Source organism: Tupaia chinensis, unplaced genomic scaffold (genome assembly GCF_000334495.1).
Source record: "Tupaia chinensis unplaced genomic scaffold, TupChi_1.0 Scaffold143672_1, whole genome shotgun sequence".
NCBI classification, from domain to species: Eukaryota; Metazoa; Chordata; class Mammalia; order Scandentia; family Tupaiidae; genus Tupaia; species Tupaia belangeri.
Genome location: NW_006203520.1, coordinates 68,012 through 82,916, shown reverse-complemented (window position 1 = coordinate 82,916; position 14,905 = coordinate 68,012). Strand labels below are relative to the sequence as shown.

Sequence of the window (14,905 nt, the reverse complement as noted above, 5' to 3'; positions counted from 1 at the left end):
ACTTTGAATATATTTTCCCATTCTCTCCTCGCTCGCATTGTTTCTGATGAGAGATCTGCTGTTAGCCTGATGGGATGTCCTTTGTAGGTAACTTGATGTTTTTCTCTTGCCAATCTTAGTATCTTGTCTTTGTCTGCAGTTTTGGTCAACCTGGCTATTATGTGTCTTGGGTTGATTCTATTTGGGGTCCTTTGTATTTCCTGGGACTGGATCTTCAAATGCTTCTCTAGGTTTGGAAAGTTTTCTTGCAGGATTTCATGGAATAGATTATCAATGCCCTTATGGGTCTCCTCACTTTCTGGAATGCCAATTATCTGGATATTTGGACATTTGATGGTATCCAGTATTTCTCGCATAGTATTCTCAAATTTTTGGGCCATTTTCTCCGTCTTTGTGGTGGATTTTTCTAGGCCAGCCATTTTCTCTTCTACATCTGAGATTCTATTTTTGGTATGATCTAGTCTGCTTTTAATACTTTCAAGGGAGATTTTGACTTCTTGTATTATAGACTTCATCTCTAGCGGTTCTGTTTGAGTCTTTTGTAAAGTGTGTAATTCCTCTTTTAGATCTTGCAAGAATTTCCTCATCTCCTGGAACTTGTCAACTTCTTTCTCTTTTCTCTTTAGCAGTTCATTATCTCTCTTCTCTTCCATCTCTGTTAGCTTCAACATTATGAATGCTCTAAACTCATTATCAGAAATTTCCATGATTTTCACCAAACTGCTTGTGGATGAAGAAGAATTACTCTTTTCCCTTGGAGGAGAGGTATTTTCTCATTTTCCCATATTTCTTGTGATCCGGCGGTGATTTCTTGTCATCTGATGGATGGTGTGTTTCTTTCAATTTCTTGACGTTCATCCACTAGTTCATTTGTTGGAGGCTGAATTATTAGTAGAAAATCTTCATTCCCTGAAAAATCTAGTTTGCTGGAGCCATGTGGAACCTACTTCTGAAGGACCAGCTTCTTTTGCCACTAGCTCATTTGTTGGAGACTGAATTATGAGCAGAAAAATCTTCATTTCCATCAGGAGAATTCTTCATGGCAGGGTGTGGGAGGATGTTTCTAAATGACCATTACCATGGATCTGGTTTTTCTGGTTTTTTTTTTTTTTTTTTTTTTTTTTTTTTTTTTTGCTTTTATTACCTTTATAGTCTCTCTGTCTTTTCAAAGATAAAACAAGTTGAATGGTATGCAGCCTGCAAAATACGGCACAGAGTCTTGTATCTTAAGTGGCTCCCTTGGCTGCCTTCTAAATCACTTTGTTCTTAGTCACAAGGAGAGCATTACTGTGTGAAGCCGGCCCTGAACAGAGCCCCAGAGCAGGGTCAGAATACAGGTCGGGTTCAAGCCCACTTTTGGAAGGTGCCCTGCCAGCAGCTGTCAGCACCACAGCTTGTACCTAGAGGCACGAGGAGGAGGGCCATAGCTCTGCTCTCTGTCCACCCACCCACAGGTGACACTCGCCCTGCCCATGTGGAAAGCCACAATGGGGATTTCTTCTACAGTCGACTCGTTTCCCCATAGAATGCACGTGCAAGTTGTGGCTGGGAGCTGTTCCTTCTACACCTCCCAGAAAAAGGCCTGGAGTATGTTAGAAATTTCAGTCACTGATGGTGACATTTTGATGTAAGTGGTGACACTTATTGATCCAGGATTCAGCAGCATTTGAACTTTTTCTAGAAGCTTCCTTTTGTTTTTTATCCCTGTCAAAAGTGCACTTGTCATTGCAAGGGAAAAAGTAAAAATCTCTGGCCCACTATGGCAGGCATGCATGTTGAACCACTCTTTTAAGGGTGAGAGTGTGTATTTGGTTTTACCCATCCCTTCAACCTCTTTAGATCCAGAACTTGCCAGTGAGCATTCTATGTCTGACTGGGGGTGCAAGTGAAGCTCATCGTGTTGTGCAATGGGCCCATGCTCCTCATGTGACCTGAATAAAGACACACTGAGATCTTTTTTTTAAAAGAAATTTTTAAAAATTTAAATGACTATTATTATTTAATTTGCTATAAGGCATGTGTGCTCACCAGAGAGAAAGTGAGAAAGCAAGCCACCAGGTCCAGGACTCGAACTGCCATTGGCCACGTGGAAGTTCAGCGCTTTAACCATCACATCACCTGCTCATCCCAAGACACAGTGAGATCTTAATGTGAAGCCTTGTGCCTTTCTTCACTGAGCTTTGACTCTCTGAGGCACTAAAGCATTACTTTCTATCATCTCTGGTGACTCCTGTAATGTAAATTATTGGACCATATTATCCTTACAGATGTAAATAGCCTATGTAGTGGGATGTGGCAGTGGGACGCTTGCTGGGTAAGTGACTGGGCTCTGGCCCTGTTCCCCTTCATGATGTGGCATGAAGACACACTCATGCAGGATGGAGGCATAGCATGTACCACTCCCCTTGCTGATGGTGAAACCTGAGCCTTTATGAAGGAGGGTACTTCCCGTAGTTCATGGAAAAATGGAATTAAAAAAGCATTTATTTTAGTGCAGAAAATTTTGGAATTTCCATTAAGTTTTTTTTTCCCATAATATGTGTTGTCTGTAACCTTTTTAAAGATCCCTCGTATTTAAGTAAATATCCAGTAGTGTTTGTCATCTGCCTCTTCTCCAAGACTGTTCTCCATGAGGCGTAGCATTTCAGAGGACACAGATTTCTTGTACTTATTCAGTAAGTGCTATCAATGCTCTCTTGCTAAATGACCATGTTTGATATCAAATCATTTCATGAGGGCTGACAGGGTCAATATCATCTATAAAGGAAATTTCACCTTGCTAAGAGGGAATAAATCCTGTTGATGCGTTTATGGACCTAGGCTTTTCTTGGCCTCAGTAGATTACCTCAACTTGTCTGAGTGTGCTCCATCTTCCAGGCTAATCACCAGGCTGAGGGAGGGCTGGCATGCAGAGGCCCTGTCCCAGGGGTGAGTGGGGAGCATGCACTGACACAGTGCAATGTGTAGGGGAGATGTCACTGGCTCACAGGTGCGTGATTTGGTAGGCCCTGAGAGCTGGGACTCATGGGAAAGGGCCTTCAACAAACTCAGAAACAGAGCTTACCTACAGCATGGGAGGTGGAGGTGGGGTCTCAGAATAGTCATGGAAAATGCTTATTATGAAAAAAAAAAATGCATGGATTTCAACTTTTTTTTGCAGCAAAATAAACTTGTACTTTAATTCCACTTTCCCATGACCTTTTTGATGTTCCTTCATATGTATCTGCATATTCTGGAAGGCATAAGACCAATTGTGGTAATTTTTCAAAATATAGATGCTTGTATTTTCTAGTTTGGAGCCTAGGACAGAGAACTATATGCCTTAGGTGTATTTTCCATGTGTTAAGAAGAGGCATCCATGGCTGTAAACTCCACATAAGAGGGCAGGAAACAGGGCAGACACCCTGTGGGTTGTGTGCAGGAGGCCCCAGGCTGGCTTAGTTGGGCTTAGTTGTCCAGGAGCAGCCCCAGGTCTGCCTTACTCATTTAAAATTTGATTAAAGTTTAGACAGTGAGATGTTACCTGTTAAATTGATGATTCCTTTCTTTCAGGGACAAAAGATAATGTATAAGCGTTTATGTCCCTATAGGAAACAAATCAGTTTTTAGATAACCTAGCAATCTCATTCTGTAATAACACTCTCTTATAAGTGCCTGCTGTCAACAGAAATAACTGTCAGAAATAATGAAAATAAACAGTTCCTAAATGTAAAATCGAGGGCAAAGGTCTGAGAAAGCACCAGGTGCTTCAGGGCGCTCTGATGATTTGAGAGCAGGACACACAGAGTCTCAGATCAGTGTGAAGAGTCCTTCCATTGGCCTAGACCCAGAAGGTGGCCCCTCTGGAATCAGGGGCTTGTAGGTTATAGGTGGGTTTAGAAATTCTCAGGCTAGTTGGGTCAGCAAATGGCATAGTGGTTACGTTGTTGGACTCCCACATGGCCGCCTGTAGTTTGAGTCTCAGACCCAGTTGCTTGAAACTCATGCTGGGCATGTGTGCGTGTGTGCCCAAGATCCCAGGAGGAGAATGGAGGAGAAAGGATTGTATCACGACCATCCCTCCTAGGGGGTGATCTCTCACTTTCCCTCTCACTATCTCTGTCCCCCCCGCGCCCCCCCGCCCACATGCCCTATGGCAAAAGGCTCTTTCAAACAAAATCCTAGGTTAGTAATTGATCAAAGGCACAAGTCTTTGTTCCAAAAAGACTTAGAATCAGCAAAAGGATGCCTGTGTTTCACTTAAACAGAGATAAGAAGGCTTTTTTCTGTGTCAAATACCAGGGCCAGGAGACAGGGCACATCCCACAATTGCTGGACCAGCAGTTAGAGCAAGATTAGTGTTTGCAGACATGATCCCCACAAGGCCCTGGGAAAGTATCTTAACATACAGAGTACTCAGAATTCTGTCCTTACCCTGAACTCCCCATGTCTTAAAATGTACTTACACTGGACCTTTCATTAACGAGTTTGTAAACCTTTGGTATGTGTTAGTGCTGAACATAATTAAGAGTCAGACACTTCACTTAAGTTCTTCTTACTTAGAGAGATACAAGGTTGGGGTTAAGGTTAGGGAGAGATAAGTACCCCAGGAGGGTGCCCTTGCCACAATCCACCTTCAGCTTCAGCCAGGTGGTCATGACCCTGTGGATGTGGGCCTGGCTTCTTTCAGGGAGGCATGAGGAGGCAAAATGAGGCCCTTTTCTTATTTTTTGAAAACACTGTCTATGCAGTGTTTGATTTTTCTGTTCTGATAAGTGTACACATAGCATTGTGGGATAATAAATGTGCTGGGCTGGATTATTGCTTTGTAATAAATTTCCTTTCTGGCTTATTAGAAACATTAGTCTTCAATAGTAAAATGAAGTCTGACTTGAAATAGGAGGGAAAAATATCCTCCTTTGGTTCCATGTAATGAGTGTTTTTAATATACTAATATGAAAGTAATTAAAGCATAAAATATTTGACACTTCAAGTAGTTTAAAATTCGAAACTAGATAATTATTACAAATCCATTTAATAAACCAGTTATAAAAAATATCCCCTCCAAAGTTGTAAATTGCAAGTGAAAAAAAGCTGTAATATTTCTCCTGGACTGTGGCGTTTATTAAGGTTTTACCTGATAGTGGTTCACAATCAGACATCCATGGGTGTTTGTGGAGGGTGTGCCAGTCACATTGAACTCATGAGGAGAAACATGAACACAGTTTGCTTTTTTAGCTGGACAATATAACATTTGGGCCTGGGCCATCTTAAATTTTACTGAGATGTGGATTTCAGAAACTGTGTCACCTGACTGACTAGCTCTTATTCATGGAAAAGGGAATTTTGGTGCTGTGTGGTTTTGGGGCCTCTGGGAAGAAGGGGCTGGTGAGCACTGTTTCGAGTCAGGGGAGTTTTGTTAATCGCATGGAGTCCCCTGGACTCTGTCACTTAGGCCCAAGGTCCCACTCAATCTTTTCAGAATCATCCCATTCCAGGGATGCAAGAGCAAGCAGTGAAGTTACTGTTTGGATTAATTCAATATTGATCTGGTACCTTGAGACATTAAGTGATGTGTTGCCTGTAGTACTCAGCACTGTAATTTGTTATTATTTTTTTTAAAGAATTGTTTATTTTAATTTATTTGACCAGAGAGAGAGGGAAAGTGAGAAAGCATGTCCTCAGTGATGAGACTTGAACTGCGGTTGGCCATGTGGGTGTCCAGTGCCTTCACCACCATGCCACCTGCTGGCCTCTGTAATTCATTCTTTATTTTAACATCTGTAATTCCCCAGGTGCCAGAGAGCATGATGTAGTTAAGCTAAATGCAGGATGTCGTGTGGGGGTGCGGGGTGAGACTGCAGTAAGCCCCTCTGAGGCCCTTCAACACGAGGGTTTGCATTCATAGCAAGGACCCCCTGAGCACACCTGGCCTGTGTGCCTAGGAACCAGGGCTGGCTGAGACGGGCAGGTCGGCTCTAGGGAGGCTTTGCAGGTGGTGTCCTTCTCATAGAAGAGATAAGTAAACAAAAAGGTAAATATGAAATTTCAAGGGCGGCAAGTTGTTGGGGGAAGTGGCAGATGATTACTGTGAGTGCACATGGGTGTGTGTGTCTTGGGAGGAGGTTGGCTGGCGAGCTCTACTGCCAGCCGTGGTTGGGGGAGGTCCATATTGCTGAGCGGGACAACGGTGAGGTGGAGTTGTTTCTTACTTGCTGCTGTGCAAAACAGCTGTGTTCCAGCGTGGGCTTCTGTGGGTGTGAGTGCTTAGGAGACAGATATCTATCTTGACCCATAGAAACCGTTGCCAGTGTGGGAGGAGAGTGGGAGATGGCAGAGGGTAAGAGATAGGGAATCAAGGATGGGGGAAAAAAAGCAAAACATACAGAAAACAAAAAATGGAAAATTATTTGCTGACAATAACATGTTTGTTGATGTGCTTGATTGAGACAATATACAGTGTACTCTGGATGGAAAATCTCATTTTGTATGCTGTAATGATGTACAGTGAATGAATGCAAATAAATAAATTGAAATAAAAAATATATATTTTATTTTATTTATTATGATTATTTCTTATTTGCCACAGGGCATGTGCACTCAAGAGAGAGAGGCAGTGGGAAAGTAAGCTGCCAGGTCCAGGACTCACGCTGCGATTGGCCATGTGGGAGTCCAGCGCCTTAATCACCATGCCACATACTGGCCCCAGAAAGTCATTTTACTCAAAAGTACTATTATGGAAGAAAATATTCTGAGAACTATTAGCTATTATATCTCAGAGTTGACTTATTTAAGATAAATAATACATGTCTATACATGTCTGCTCAAATGTTTGGTAATTGTCAAAATTAAGGATTTGTTAAAGGGTTTTAGGTTTGCTTTTCTAACCATTTTCAATACTTAGGTACTCTAGTATAAGACAGTGTACATTAAAAATAGCGCAGCATAAATATGGAACATGAGAGGCCGTGTGAGTGTCGGCCAGCCAGGGGTTAGCGTCTGAGCTACTCAGGCCTCACAGCAGTTGTGGTTTAGTCCCTGATGCTCTGACCAGGGAGCAACATTTGAAAGGGAAAGTATTTTACTGGGTATGTCCACTATCCAAAAGATTATCACTAGTATTGTGTTACCAGACAGTGTTAAACAATAAGGATGTTAAAAAGAATGTAGGGTCAGAAACTCATGGTACATTGATAGGTTTTGACGTTCCTTAATGTCATGTCTGTAAATAATTCCCTGAGATTTTAACTTTTTAGATCAATTTGCTATTAACAACTTTCACCTCTGCTTGCTGCCGCTTTCTCACACTTCGGCGTAGCCAAGGAGGACTCCCCAGGAGCCCTCTGCATGTCATGGTCAGGACACTCTGGCCCTGACTCACACGCTTCTTGTCCTCTCTGCTCAGTTCTTTAAGGCTTCAGAAGCACCCAGCACCTGACCCTCAGATAGACATGCTAGTGTTCACGACTATGAAACAAGTGTCTTGTCCATGTCTGTCACTGCATGTGCGGTCTCAATTCGAGCATGTGCGAGCTCATGGGTGTGGGTCCTGGAGCCCTGCTGTCTGTCCCACACCATTAGGCTTGCTCTAGCCCCAGGACTGCTCTGTTCATCGTTTCCTTGGCCATCCTGTCACTTACGGGCCATGCCCTCCTGATCCCTGGCACCTGCTCCATTGTGTTTATGGTTCCCGCCTCCCTCCTCCTCACCTCTGTTTGCTGTCCTGCCTGATGGTCAGATTTTCTGAGGAAGACTTTTCATGTCTTTACACACCTCACGTGAACACCATGCACACACACATGCACACACACAAACATGCACAGTACACATGCACAGCACACACATGCACAGATACACACAATACACACCACACATACACACACTGCACACACATATGTACATGCACACGCCCATACACACCCATACAAATGCACACACCCACAAACATACACTCATATCACATGTACATACCCACACATATTGCATGCAAACACTACACACATGCATACACACATACAGACCACATATGAACACTGTACACATGCACACACATGCATATGCACACACACAGCACATGAACATGCATAGCACATTCACAGGATCATACAATACACACACCACAGATGCACACATGCACATAAACACTGCACAAGTAAATGCACATGCACACAACCATGCACATACTCATGCACATACACACACACCACATGTGCACACTGCGTATATACACATGCACATTCACACATGCACACATCCACACTGTGCATGTGCACACACCCACAAAGACCACACATGTACACTGCACACATGTATGCACATGCACACACCCACATACAACACACGTGCACACACATTCACACACATTGCACATGCATACCACACACATGAACACATACCCATGAACATATACGCACATTATACACATACTGCATATACACCCCACATTCACTCACGCACATTCTCTCACTCTCTGAAAGGCTCTTGTCTTCACTCTGCTGCCACCCCATCCATCGACTCTGCCTTCTCTCACCATTCCTTCTCTTGTCTCCCTGTCTTCCTATGCAGCATCTATTCTTGCTCTCCTGTGGCTGACTAATCTTTCCACGGGTCACCTGCCTGATGGTCTGCTTTTCAGCCTCCCCCCATGCCCACTGGGAGGCATTGGCTGTCCTGTGGCTTTCCCCACAGCTCTCCCTGTCATAGCATTGCAGGTCCCTCTGGGAGCCCAGATTCTGGCACCAGGAGTACCTTGGTCATTTTTTATATCCCCAGCACTAGGACTGCATCTGGTGCTCATTGGACACTTGATGATAACTTCCGAGCAGCTGTGGGCTGAGCCTACATGGGTGTGAGGAAGCAAGTTCAGGAGGTGGCCTCATCACTGGTTTCATGGGGAACCAGCAGTTAGTGTAATGGCTATGTCGCTGGACTCCCACGTAGTCGACTGCGGTTCGCGTCTCGGACCCGGTGGCTTAAATCTCACGCCGGGCGCGTGTGCGTGCGTACCCAAGATCCCGAGAGGAGAATGGAGGAGAAGGGATTGCGGCATGACCATCCCCTCTGGGGGGTGATTTCTCGCTTTCTGTCTCTATGTCTCTCTCTGTCTGTCTGGCGAGCGCACGCGCCCTATAGCAAAAAAACCTCTCAAAAAAAAAAATCACTGGTTTCATGGTCTAGCTTATTCACCTGTGGGCCTGAGATTGAGTTGATTTCACCTCTGTTGAAAATATCAGTAAATGAAGTGAGTGTCAATACTATCACTCAATTTATGTTTTAGTTAGGGTAGACAAAGACTGAACAGTTAATCACAGGTCCTTTGTGGATATATATTTTGCAAGAAGAGAGAGATACAGAGAGCAACTGCAGCAGGGTCGACAGTCCAGCTCCAGCTTCAGCCAGCCCAACTCATGGGCATAGGCGCCCGGCACACTCAGGGAGGACTCTAGTTTTGAAACTAGGACCTCCCATGTGTATCTGCCTCCTGGTGCACTGCTGCACTGCCATCGAGCCTACTAGAGGAAGCCTTTTTATAGGATCAGTCTTGAGTGTGTGTTGCACATTTTCTGGAGTTTTAAGACCAGCTGTTGGATGGGAGGCTCTTTTTTAAAAGAAGTTCCTGCCCAGCTAAACCCCCTTTGCTGTTTGGATTTAGTATTTGGAAGATACTGTCTCTATAATTTAAATATTTCTCAAAAGTAGGTAGGGCATTTCACAAATGTGGTCTGCGAACAGGAACACTGTCAGTGTGAAGCCACTCTACTGTAAGAAACTTGAGGTACAATTTAAGAATGGTTATTATCTGTTGATGAGGATGTGTATAGTGGTCTCAACTGGGCCAGACTGAGGTGTATATACCATGCTGGGTAAAGTCTCTTCACAATCTAAATGATGTATAGTGATTTAATGTATGAATAATAATAATAAAAAGAAAAAAACAAAACAAATAGAACAGTTGTTGTTTAGGTCTATATCAAATACAGTCTGTCTAATAATAGTCTCAATGGATGAACATTAACTTACATTACAACCTTAAAATGAATATCAAACTGTTCTTGTAGTGTTACCATTTTTTTTTCTTTTTATTTTTTTGGAGAGATTTTCGCTATAGGGCGTGTGCGCTCGCCAGACAGACAGAGAGAGACATTAGAGACAGAAAGCGAGAAATCACCCCCCAGGGGGGATGGTCACGCCACAATCCCTTCTCCTCCATTCTCCTCTCGGGATCTTGGGCACACACGCACACGCACCCGGCATGAGTTTTAAGCCACCGGGTCCGGGACGCAAACCACGGTTGACTACGTGGGAGTCCAGCAACATAGCCATTACGCTAACTGCTGGTTCCCTAGTGTTACCATTTGAGTTATGATTAAAGATGAACCCTTGAGCACTGAAGACTGATTTTATAGGCATCTGGGTCCAGCTGGTATGTGAAAGGTCTCTGAATCAGTGCAGTGACTGCAAAGCATAATTCACAGGTACTTAAAGATACAATAGCAAAGGGAGCGTAGAAGTAAAAACTGAAGTGCTCATAGCTGGACTCTGCTCATGGCTGGGTGTAAACCTTCTGCATATGTGAAATACATCAACTGACCCGGGGTCTTGAGTGAGTCTGTCTTGACTTCCTGCAGAGGTATTGCTGTGTTTTCTTATTAGAATGCATAGCTTATTAGAAAGATAAGAAATCCAAAATAACCTCTGCTCACCTCCTTTGTCATGTTGGGCAGACATGGAAGGTGGCAGAGTTGAGCAGCCAGGTCTGGTGCAGTCATGCAAGACCACGACATGTGAAATGGGGCCATGTCCAGTGTGCATTTTTAGAGACTCGCCAGGCAGAGGCTGTGCTGTGGTGGAGAGTCATGACAAGAGTCCTGTAGCCTTGCTTCTGAGCCTGGAATGCTCCCTGGGCTTTGGGAGGGGGAGGTCTCATCTCCATCTGGTGTGTGTTAGGGTTGGAAATTGGCTAGTGCCCCAGAATACTTTGCCAGGTCAGAGCTGGCATCCAGAGAAGTGAAGACACCACCAGGGTCCCACGGGAAGATGAGCCTTGGCAATGGTGAGAAGGAGGTCCTCCTTTTCACAGAATTCAGGCTGTTCATTTGGGAAGAGTAAGTAGGTTCAAAGTCCAGCTGGGGGTGGGGGACACACCACACTCCCCTTTTCACTGCAAGAAATAGTGTTTTAGGTTCCAGTGAAGAACGAAAAGCATGGTTTATTTATTTATTTATTTATTTTGTATTGAAGGATTCTTAACTTAGTTAATAAGATAATGCATACTGCGTATTGAATAGATGCCCCCAACCACGCCACACACACACACACACACACACACATACACGTGTATAACCAGAAGTTGGAAGTGCCGAAGAAACTAAGAGCAAGCTTATTACTGACAGGTCGCCTTTCACTAAGGAAGTCTGTTTGGGATCCTGTTTCATTTGAGAGGAAGGAGAAGTTTTAGAAGGAGATGCAGGCCCTAGAAAACACTCAGATGGTCTCAATTCTGTTTTTCCCAGCTGTGGAACATTACAGTTTTCTAAGATTTCACCTGGTGGTAGTGGTGGGTCTATGTAACTGTTAAAAACAAGGGAAAACACTGTTTTATTATTTTCATCTGATGCTGCTCTGTTGACCAAAGAATATACTACTGCTTTAATGACATTACAGAGGTACAAAAACTGAGACTAGCCTTGAGTATTTAATAAATAGGAACTTGTTACATAAGAATGCCTGAAAGGATGTTCCTGGTGGTCAGATCTGAGTCGTGCATAAGTCATCAACAATTGTTGGTGTTGGTTTTTCCTGTGACACAGTACAATGGAGCCTAGCTTTCTCTTTACAATTCTTAAGCTTCTCTAAAAACCTTACTGTGTTTGAGCCTGGGACCTTCCCAGTAAGTGCACCTCAAAACTGAGATGATTTCATAGACTCATTTCTTAGGAATATGAGTGGTTATTATGAGAAGTGAAATTGCTTTAGCCTAACTGTATTATTCCCTATGTACCTATGTTAATTTTTTTAAAAGGTTTTTGCCCAAGAGAGGTGTGAGAAATCACTCCCCAGGGGGAAGGGCTGCACCACAATTCCTTCTTCTCCATTATCCTGAGATTCTGCACAAGCATGCATGTGAGCCCAGAGTGATTTTCAAGTTGTCGGGTCCAGGACTTGAATAGTAGTTGGCCATGTGGGAGTCCTGCACTGTAACCCCCCTGCGACATGCAGGCCTTGCCTATGTTACTAATTCTTAAAAGCTTAGCATTGTACTTGGCTTGTTTAGCCCCCTGAGTGGCATAATTGCTCCTTAAATTGTTTCCCCATCTCACTTATTAGAAACAATTATCCATGAATAATTCTTGTAGCTTTGAAGCATTTCAGGATTTGGCAGTGTTTTGGACTGAAATTTTATCTGTCAGATTATTGATAAGGATTTTATTTATTTAGTGAAATAGAAATATTTGGAATTTATTCCAGAAAAGTAAAATTGATGGAGTCTTACCAAATTTTGCTCCAGGAATCTGAGTATAACATATGGCCCTTTCCGTTTGAAGCAGTAGTTAATGGAGATGTTGGAGGGCACCGAAGCATTCATGTGGTGTGGGTTTACTTAGATAGAGATTGCTCGAATGCACGGACAACTCCTGTCCAAGGAGGGACTTGGAGGGGCTGCTCATTTTTGACCACGTGCAGTTTCAAAATGACTGTGGATTAAATTGAAATAGCTGAGTGAATCCTCTAAGTTAGGGTTATAAAGACCATTCTCATTTTTTTTTTTTTTTTTGAGAGAGAGATTTTTGCTAAAGGACGTGTCTGGCTCACCAGAAAGACAGAGATACAGAAAGCGAGAAATCACCCCTAGGGGATGGCTATGCTACAATCGCTTTTCCTCCATTCTCCTCTCAGGATCTTAGGCACACACGCACATGCACCTGGCATGAGTTTGAAGCAACTGGTCAGGTACTTGAACCACAGTTGACTCTATAGGAGGCCAGGGACATAACCATTGTGCCATCTGTTGGTCTCCATTCTCATTATTTTAAAAAAACATACTAAATTGTTCTTCCAGAGGAAATTTACATTATGAAAGCAGTTTGATCTTCTTTAGAATATGTGTGGCTGGGGACTGAGAACTGTCTTCTCTCTGTGTGGGGAAATACCTTACTAGAATAACCCATGGGGACTTGCTATATGCTGTCTTATTTTACCATAACAAAAGAATAAAGGCGAACAGTTCTCACAGCACCCAATTACGTGTGTGATATCTTATAAAGATGAAAAAACAGAGGCTCAGGGAGTGGGAGACACTGTGGGGCGGACAGCTGGCAGACCTTCCCCACCCTCACCGAGCCCATGCTCCATCCTCTCAGCTAAGGGGCACCAAAGGGCTGTGGCGAGCAGAGGGATGGAAGCTTCCTGTGTAACGCAGTCAGTGGAGATAATCTTCCCTGCCCTCAGCGAGCTGTGTGCCTCCGAGGATGCTGGTTCATCTCCTGGGACCCTGTGCATCCAGCTGGAATGACCCAGGCTGGCTTGCGCACATTGCATGTGAGGAATCGCCGTGCTGACACTCCAGCTGACACAGCTGGCATGGCTACAGATAACCCTGTGCTTCTGGCATTTTCTGACGTGCTCACAGTAGCCCAGTAATAACTCCACAGTGTTGCCCCTCCCATGCACATGGCCACCGCGGGTGTCTGAATCCTCCTGTGTCATGGACTCCTTTCACTCCTTTGGTGGGAGCCTTGAGCATCTTTTCAGAATCATGCTTGTAAACACGATGTATACATAGTGTAGAAATGCAGTCACCGATATACTAGAAATTATACTAGGTGTCACTGAACAAGAGCTAGTCCTCAGTTCAATTCCCGCTGTTTCTTTGAAGTGACGAGGCATGTAAACAACTTTCCAGGTGTCAGCCGCACAGTGATGGTGGAGGCACACCTGTAGTTGTGGCTGCTAACAAATGCACAGACATTGTGACACTGTACTTTGTCTGTATTCATAATTAGAGAAAATGCTGCATTTAAAAATAAAGATGTAATTTTTTTTACCATTTCTGTTTACAAGCCCCCTAGATGAAATCTATACCACGTGTTCAGCACCCCTGAATTATGCAGGGCACTTTCTCTAGTTCTATGAAAAACCATCTTGGACTTCTCTTTTGGGCTTTTAATAAATCTTCAAATTAAACTAGGAAAAAATGGTTTTTTAAAACTATTATATTCCTGGGACCACCAGATGGCATAATGGTTATGTTGATGGACTCCAACGTAGTCAACTGCAGTTCAAGTCCCAGATCTGGTGACTTGAAACTCACGTAGTGTGTGTGTGTGTTTATGCATGCCCAAAATTCTGAGAGGAGAATGGAGGAGAAGGGATTGTAGTGTGGCCATTCCACCTAGGGAGTGATCTCTCAGTTTCTGTCTCTGTCTCCCTCTCTGTTGTTTCGGCAAGTGCATGCACCCTATTGCAAAAATCTTTCTCAAAACCTTTTATTCTGGGTCTAGCAGTTGGTGTAATGGCTAGGTCGCTGGACTCCCATGTAGTCGACCGTGATTCAAGTCCTGGACCCAGTGGCTTAAACTCATGCCAGGTGCATGTGCCCAAGATCCCAAGAGGAGAAAGGAAGAGAAAGGATTGCAGCATGAACATCCCCTCTGGGGTGTGATTTCTTGCTTTTTGTCTCTCTGTCTCTCTGTGTCTTTCTGGCAAGTGCATGTGCTCTATAGCAAAAACCTCTCCAATTAAAAAAATATATATTCCTATTAGTGGTTTGTGTGGCCTTGCAGTATTTTTTTGATGTCTTTTTTTTTTACCTTTTCCTTTTTTTTTTTTTTTTTGAGAGAGATTTTCGCTATAGGGTGCGTGCGCTCGCCAGACAGACAAGAGAGAGACATAGAGACAGAAAGCGAGAAATCACCCCCCAGGGGGG

General features: G+C 43.7%; 1 pseudogene; it reads right to left on the bottom strand.

Moving 5' to 3' along the window:
• Positions 1–12,565, bottom strand: part of LOC102474785 (pre-mRNA-splicing factor SPF27-like) — a 35,017-nt pseudogene extending 22,452 nt beyond the window's left edge.
• Between the last annotated feature and the right edge of the window lie 2,340 nt (positions 12,566–14,905).